General features: G+C 57.4%; 1 pseudogene; it reads left to right on the top strand.

Moving 5' to 3' along the window:
- Window positions 1-837: 837 nt before the first annotated feature.
- Window positions 838-2,047, top strand: LOC119250888 (olfactory receptor 11L1-like; annotated as a pseudogene).
- The last annotated feature ends 6,304 nt before the right edge of the window (window positions 2,048-8,351 follow it).

The following is an 8,351-nucleotide window of genomic DNA, read 5'->3' as shown; positions in this document are numbered from 1 at the left end:
TAAGCTGGTGTCCACCTGGGTGAGAAGGTGCCAGTGGAGATGCAGGCTGGCTCAGCCCTGGCCACACACACACACACAGACACACTCAGATGCTCAGGTGCCCAGAGGAGGTGTCTGTAAACACTGAGGGCAGAACACAGTCTCCCGGGGCTGGGAGACAGGCCAGGTGTGCCCTGTTTCCAGATGAGGGTCACCTGTGGGAGGAAAGGGCCGGGGCTCAGGCCCTTTCCAGGAAAACATAACAATTAATTTTTTAAAGGTTTATTTATTTATTTATACAAGAACTGGTGTACAAGCCAAAGGTTGGGGGGGTGGGTGAGAGGATTTACCAGAGACCAGAGACAGAGTGGGAAGCAGAACAGGCAGATCTGCTGAAACACACTGCTAAGGGGAGCAGCAGGGAGACAGGAGAGGACTGCCTCGCCCTGTGGGCCGCTCCCTGGCCAGGGATTGAACTCATGCCTTAGTGGCTGGCAACAGCTTCACAGTGCTGAGACTTAACCCTTGCACCACCAGGGAGGCCCAGCTATTAATTGTATTTCCTGAGTTCAGCTCAGTGAGCCCCTTCTTACCTCTGGTGTTGAACCCGGAACTTCTAGATCTCAGAGAGCCTGGTGAGTGGCGCTTGCTGAGGCTCTCCCCCAACTCTTGTACCCCCTTCGCCTAGTGGGTTGAAACCACAGTGGTCTAAAAGCCAGGTGGAGCTGTGCACATTCTTCCAGAAAGCTGTTGCGGAGACGGCAGTGCTCGAAGACAGTCTCTCACGTTCCACGCAGTACTGAGGAATTTCATGCCTTGCCGGCAGTGCTTTCCAAGGTCTCTTCCCTTCCGCAGGCGATGGAGCCCCCAAATGTGTCTGCTGTCACTGAGTTTCAGCTGCTGGGGTTCCAGAACCTTCTCGATTGGCAGTCCCTGCTCTTTGCCATCTTTCTGTTCATCTACGTGCTCACGGTGGCAGGGAACGTCGTCATCATCGCCATGGCAAGCCATGACCGGTGGCTTCACACACCCATGTACATGTTCCTCAAGCACCTGTCCTTCCTGGAGGTCTGGTACACCTCCAGGTGCCGTTGCTGCTCGCCCGCCTGCTGGCCTGGGGCCGTGCCATCTTCTTCCCCACCTGCATGGCCCACCTCTACTTCTTTGTGTTCTTCATGGCCACCCAGTGCTTCCTCCTGGCCACGATGGCCTATGACCCTGAGACCTGCATCAAGCTGGTGGCTTTCTCCTGGGTGGCCGGGGTGGGCACCGGGGCCCTGCCCTGCCTGATGATCTCCAGGCTGGACTTCTGTGGCCCCCAACCGGATCGACCACTTCTTTTGCGACCTGCCCCCCGATGCGGCTCTCCTGCTCCAGCGTCTATGTCACCGGGATGGTCATCTTCGCCCTGTCTGTCGCGGTGCTGTGCGTGTGCTTCCTCCTCACCCTCATGCCCTACGTCTTCATCGTGGCAGCCATTCTCAGGATGCCCTCCACCTGGGCCACGCCAAGACCTTCTCCACGTGCAGCTCCCACCTGGCCGTGATCACCATCTACTACGGGACCATGATCTCCATGCATGTGTGCCCCAATGCCCACCTATCCCCCGAGATCAACAAGATCATGTCCGTCTTCTACACCGTGGTCACCCCGCTGCTGAACCCCGTCATCTACAGTCTGAGGAACAAAGACTTCAAAGAGGCCGTCAGGAAAGCAATGACGAGGAGGGGCCATGTCTGCGGCCTCAGAGCGAGGGGCAGCTTCCTGCTCAGGTGAGGCCATTCGGTGGGCCCGTGCTGCCCGCTGCTGCCCGCCCTCCCGCCGCTGGCCGCCCGCTGCGCCTCTACCCGCCCCGCTGGCCTTCCCGCCCTCAAGGGGTCCCGCCGTGTGGCCGCGGGCTCTGCGTGGCCCGTCCCTGCACATGGCCGCCCAGCCCGTGCAGCCGGGGATAGAGGCCTCCCTCAGCCCGCGGGGCATCCGCAGCATCACCCCTGCCTACACTGGGCATTGGCTGCAGCGGGAGGAGGCGTGTCCCGGCCGGCCCCGTGGCAGCGGGTCGGGCTTCTGAACGCCAGACTGGGCAGCAGAGCCGGAGATCCCGGCGTTTGTTGAGTGAAATTTTAGGAAAAGAATCTCGGCGGGAAGGCGAGGGCAGGAGGGGGAGGGCAGAGGCGACCTGACCGCCTGACCAGCCAGCCCAGCCGGGAGGCACAGGCGCAGAAAGGGCGCTTAGGCCATGCTGGGCCGGCGTGGGGCGGCGCCGGGCCAGGCCCTATGGGGCAGCGGGAGGGGTAACCTGCCTTGCTGGCCTGGGATGCCCAATGGGGTTGGCGGCCTGCCTGGCCGGTGCTGTGGCCTGTCCCCACCCCTGCCCTGGCGCTGCTTTGTGAGCAGGCGTGGCTCCCTGAGGCCTGCAGCGGGCTGAGGCGGGGCTTCCCCAGGTCAGGTGGTTCTGGGGCTCTGAAATCCCCAGGGTCCCTGGAAAAGGACACCCCCTGAGCTAAGCTGGGGCCCGGACGTGTGTCCTGGGCTTGACTGAGTGCGGGGCGGGGGCGGGCGGCTGTGTGGACCCGCTGTGTGGGGGGATGGGGTGGTGTGGTGGGGATTGGGAGTTAGGGTGCGGGGGTGGGGTGGCGGCCCGGTGGGGTGGCGGGGGTTGGTGTGGGGTGGCGGTGGGGAGACTCCCCAGGACAACGGGGGACAGAGCGGGCAGACAAAGGGCTGAGGCTCCTCTGGGGGGCGGCGGGGCCAGAGCTTTGGCTTCCCCTTGGGTCGGCGCCCCCCTGAGCCTAGGCCCTCGGCGCTCCCCGCCGTGGAGCCGGACTTGGAGACTGAGCCATGTCACTTATCACCCGCCTGGGCGCTGCTTCTGCTGGTTTTCCCTGCAGCCCCCACCCCTTGCCTGGAGAGGACCCTGCAGCGACCACCCCGCCTATGTCAAGTCCTCAGGGCCCGCGTGCGGGGGTGGGTGGTGCGAGGGGAGCCCCAGAGCCCCTCAGAGCGGGGCCTGAGCCTGGGAACTGAAACAGTGGGCGGAGGACTCATGTCTCAGGGGCGTCCCATTCACCCCTCAAGTCGGGCCCTCACCTGACACACCCCCTTCTGCTCACTGGTTCCCCTCACCACCCCTCCCCAGCTCCTGGTGGGACCATCCCCACAGGGGACAAACAGAGGCTGCTGGGGAACAGAGGGGTGTCTGCGGTGTCTGCAGTGCGCGCCAGTGCCTCCTCCGTGGCTCCTCACCCCGGCACCCTGGCGGGGTGAGCAAGAGCATGCACCCCCGCCTGCCCCATCACCCCCCTCCCAGTGCGCCCTGCTCTGGGGCTCCCCTGCGGGGCGCGGCCATGGTTTCGGAGTTGAGGGTGGCCCCACGATGGGTCTCAGGCCCCCAGGGCTCCCCTACATCATAGGTGCCCCCAGGCGCCCGGAGGAGCCCAGGAAGACCCGGGGTGCGCCACAGGCACTGAGGAGGTGCCTGAGGAGCCCCAGGTCTCACAGGGGCAGTTTGGAAATGGGGGGCTCCGCGCCACGCTGTCCCCAGCATGCCTCCCCTGTGCTCCCTCTGCGCAGCCCGGGAGGCTGTGCCCCAGGATGGGGGGGACCCCGGGGACCCCAAGGGTGCCCATAGACACCAGGAGGGCTCCGGGCATGCCTGGAAGGCCACCTGCACCATCCCCGGCTAGAGCTGCTGCCCCGGGTTTCCTGGGGGCTCTGGCAGGGTGCAGGGTGCCCAGCCCAGACCCAGGTCCCGTGGGCGGCAGTGCCCCCCAGCCCCCGGTCCCCACCCGCAAGGGCTGGCGAGGCAGCCTTACCCCGCGCGGGGAGCCAGGCAGGGGAGCAAGCCCTGGGCGCCCAGCAGCGGCCCCTGGGGGATAGTCCCGGGGACCCCGCTGCTGCCCGGGCTCGGCTCCCGCTTCGCAGTCAGCGCAGAGCTCCCCGGCCGTGGTCTCTCTGTCCCCCAAAGACCATAGTCTTTGCGGTAATCCCTCGCGTCCACCATGCCTGGTAATCCCTCGCATCCACCACGCCCCTCACTGGCAAACGGGGGTCGCTGCCCCCCAAACCAGCGCGGGCCCTAACCCGAGGAGGCAGTGTCTAAGCGGACCCGACTCCCGAGGGGGACCAGGCCTGGAGGGCTGGGAGGCCTGAGGCTCCTCCCCTGCCTCCAGTGTGGTCCCGGGCCCCCCACCACTTGGCCCCCAGAAGGCAGGGGGGGTCGGCACCCTGTTGCGCATCCTCCCTTCTAGGGCTCCTGCCCACAACCTCCTCGGCTCCCCGAGAGGGCCGGGTGGGGGCCCGGGGAGCCCTGGAGGGGCCGAGAGCGCTGTAGGCCCAGCACCCAGGGATGGCTGGTCCGCGCCGGCCGGGGTGTCGCATCTGCCGGACGCATTACTGGGCACTCTGGGGCCTGGGCCCGGGGTTGGGGCGGCACAGAGGGCGTGGGGTGCGGCAGGGTCATCCCAGGACGCTGGCGGGCGGAGCTGGTGGCTGGTGGCAGGCACTGCCAGGCGCTGAGCCATGGGGTGGGGAAGGCCTGGCGTTCCAGGGGATTCCAGCCTCAGTCTCCGCAGTGACCAGAGCCCCAGCACGAGAGGAAACCTGAGGTGCTTTCTGCTTCCTGTGTTCCAGCTTCTCGTGGTCAATAATAATCTTCCTTCCCTTTTGGCCTTTGATACTTTCTGGTGAATTTAAGTTTGTAATGCATTTCTTGACCTTCTGGATCAACAGCTGGAATGCACGACTTCTGGCACATCGAGAATTTATAAAACTGTTACTATTGAATCCCCACAACTGTGCCAGCAGCAGGTTACCATGGTGAAAAGAAACAGTGATACAAATCATTTAGTAACACCCAGTAAAAAAAAAAAAAATCAGAAATCAACGGTTTTAATTGTGATTAAATATTTGAATTCATACAGCTTAGAGCACTTAATGTTTTATTAACTTATATATTCTAATTATGTTGTACAAGGTTGGCAAAAATGTTGGCAGTGAAGCACATGTGTTCAGAAAGGTCTGATCCAGTTTCTTGTTCAAGGCACACACTGGGTTCTCATCATATTCCATAATGTTTATTGGCTAGTGTAACAGCATCATGAATTAATATTAACAGAGTCACTTATCGGCACTAAAAGTAAAAAGGCCAATCACTTATCAGAGCAGTAGGCCGTTGTCAGCCCAGAAGTTCACGGGTCAGGATTCTGCCATCTCTTCTACCGCCCCTGGCTGGTCTCCGGATTTGCCTGGTTCCACCTGGAGCTCCTCCGGGCTGGACACAAGGTCAGCCTGAGTCAGCCCCTCCCAGGTGAGTGTTTGAGAGTGACCAAATGTCGGATATCCGATTGGAACTGCATTTCGTCATGAAATATTTGGTGTGAAATTTTCAAATATGGAACGTCACAGGCAGGAAAGCAAAGGACGATGCAGTCAGTGGATTGGAGCTGAGGCCAGACAGAAGCCTCATCCACAGGGCGCTTCACTTCCCAAATGAGATCGTCTTCAAATCCTTTGCATGTCTATGAACACACCAAATGATAGTGTTACCTTTTTGCACATAAATCCAACGACTTTTTTCAATTCAACCTGTTCATAAAAATGCAGACACTCTGTGAGAGATTCCTCTTGATGACCTGCCCTACCAGGGTTTTGTCCTGCCATCCCACCAAATCTAGGGGATGAAATAAATGGGGACAACATTCCTGTGAAGTGTGGGGTGAGGTCATGGATGGCATCCCTAACACATTTCTGGAAATATTAGATGCAAGGCAGGCTACTAGCTATCACTTTGTTTTGAATAGATTGTTTCTCCAAAATTCCCACCCAATATGTTTTGTAATTTTTTAGTAAGTATACTGCACAGGAACTTTACTTTCTTATTTCTGCTGTCCACCAAGTGCTGATTGTGTTTATGGTAAATGCGGCAGCACCCACACCAGAGCTTCCAGAAAGGTCTCTGCCACATCAGGTGTGTGGGTCCTTCTCTACAGTGAATTGCGACTGCTCAGATTCTAAATTGGACCCTACAGCCTTGTTTATGCTGTGAAGGCCTCACTCACTAAGTACAGGGGCCTCTGTCCTACCGTGACCCCTGATCCCACACATGACCGTGAGGGTCAGTGACATTAGTGGGGAAGCCACCTTAGAGACTGGAGATGATGCCCCAGGGACAACTGAGATGACAACAGATGAAACTTCTGCTGACAACTGCTGACAACTGAGAAGAAAACCAACCTTCTCCTCTCTTGTCTGGGAGCTACAGAAATGGAGAACAGCAGAGAGTGGCTGGAAGTTCAGTTACTCCAGTATACACGGGATATCACACGGCACCTAAGAGGTAAAAAGAGCAACAACCAAAACTAAGGGTATATGAAGTTATATTAATATATATTTTATCATTTATTTTATTTAATATTTATTTTATTATTTATTATATTAATAATATGTATTTTATAACTGTAAGAATATATAATAGTATATTGTGAAAATTTAAAATAATAGTCTGGTAAAGAGTAATGAACATATCTTCGCTATTATAATTTGGTGAGTCTCCCCTTCAAGAGTTTCCCCAAAGCCGACTTCATGGCTTGGTTCCTCAGACTGTATACGGTGGGATTAAAGGTCGGGGGTACCACCGTGTAGAACATAGAAATGACCAGGTCAGACATGGACGGAGTCACTAAAATCAGCTTCAAATAAGCAAAGAATGCAGTAGAGACAAACAGCACCACAACCAGCAGGTGGGGCAGGCAGGTGGAGTAGGCCTTGGCCTTACCTTCTGTGGATGGGATCTTCCTGACAGCAGAGAAGATGTGGACATAGGAAATGATGACGAAAATAAAACAGCAGATACACAACACTGATGTAATGAGCAACGGGACAAGTTCATTCATTAAATTTCTAGAGCAGGAAATAGCCAATAACTGGGGGATGTCACAGAAGAACTGGTGGACCACGTTGGACCCGCAGTAGGACAAGAAGAAGGTTCCAGCTGTGTTCATCACAGCATAGAGACCCCCACCCAGCCAGGACACAGCTGTCAGCTGCACACACCTGTCCCTGCTCATGATGACATCATAGTGCAGGGGGTGGCAGATGGCAGCATAGCGGTCAAGGCTCATCACCATGAGTAGGTGAAGCTCTGCAGTTGTTGAAATAACCATCATGAAGACCAGGAGGACACAGCGCGGGAAGGAGATGGTGCTTCTGTGCCTCAGAGAGTTGGCAATGGACTTGGGGACCGTGGCTGAGATGAGGCAGAGGTCAATGAAGGACAGACTCCTCAGGAAGAAGTACATGGGGGTGTGGAGGTGCCGGTCCAGGGTGGTGATGAGGATGATGAGCCCATTGCCCAGCAGGGCACACAGGTAGACCAGGGAGAAGAGCAGCGGGTGCAAGAAGCCCATGGCCCCCTGGGTGGGGAACCCCAGGAGGACAAATTTTTTCACAGCCGTGAGATTAGTCACCCCTGGGGCCATCATCTGCATTAAAAAAATAAAGAGGAAGAAAACATTGTCAAATATTCTAATATTGAACATAAGTTGGTTGTCAGCATAGGATAATGATTCAGTCTATCTACCAGGTAATTACTCCTTCTAGATCTCACGGCATCTATTACCCTCATCTGCATGTGCTGCTGTTTTCACACTTTCATTTCCATCTCATGTGAGGTGACTTTATCACACTGTCCAAACATGTCCTGAAAATAGGTGAAGGCTTGAAAATTTCCACTGACCCTACAGAACTTTAAGAATTACAATCTCAAACCTCTCAACAAACCCGACTGACTGTCCCTCTCGACTGCCCCAGTCTTGCTGCTCCCCCTCCTGACAGGTCCCAGAGCCTACGCCCAGCACACCTCCCATAGGTTGTCCAGGGTACAGCCGCAGAGGACATGTGACCATGCTCAGCCCCTCCCCACCCTGGAGAGCCTGTCCCTGCTCCTCCAGCACAGCCCTGGTCTGGGGAGGCTCCACAGGAATGGGTGTGCAGGGAGATGGGGTATGCGGGTCCCCATTCTCCTGCACCCCGGGACCCGACACTGTCCTGGAACTGAATGATCTGGGCTCTGCGTCCCCATGTGGCGTGTTCTGATGCCTCCTCTGTCAGATTCCTGCCCCTGTGGCCTCACTGCTGACGCCTGGTCCTTCCCCTCATCTCCTCATCTCCCTGCCCTGACTCCTCACATGTGAGGACTCAGAGACCACGTTTCTCGCAGAGTATCCTCCCGGGTCACACCCACACGTCCCTCCTGCAGGATGGGCTCGTCCACCCCCAGGTCCCTCCCGGCCCCTCTGTCCCCTCAGACTCATGCACGTCTGTGGAGGGAGGAAGCCGCTGCGGGGATGAGCCAAATGGTCTGTGTGTGAGGCTGT

This window comes from Talpa occidentalis, unplaced genomic scaffold, assembly GCF_014898055.3.
Source record: "Talpa occidentalis isolate TD23 unplaced genomic scaffold, MPIMG_talOcc4v2.1 talOcc4.18, whole genome shotgun sequence".
NCBI lineage: Eukaryota > Metazoa > Chordata > Mammalia > Eulipotyphla > Talpidae > Talpa > Talpa occidentalis.
The sequence above is the reverse complement of the archived record's forward strand: the minus strand, read 5'-3'. Positions and strand labels throughout refer to the sequence as shown.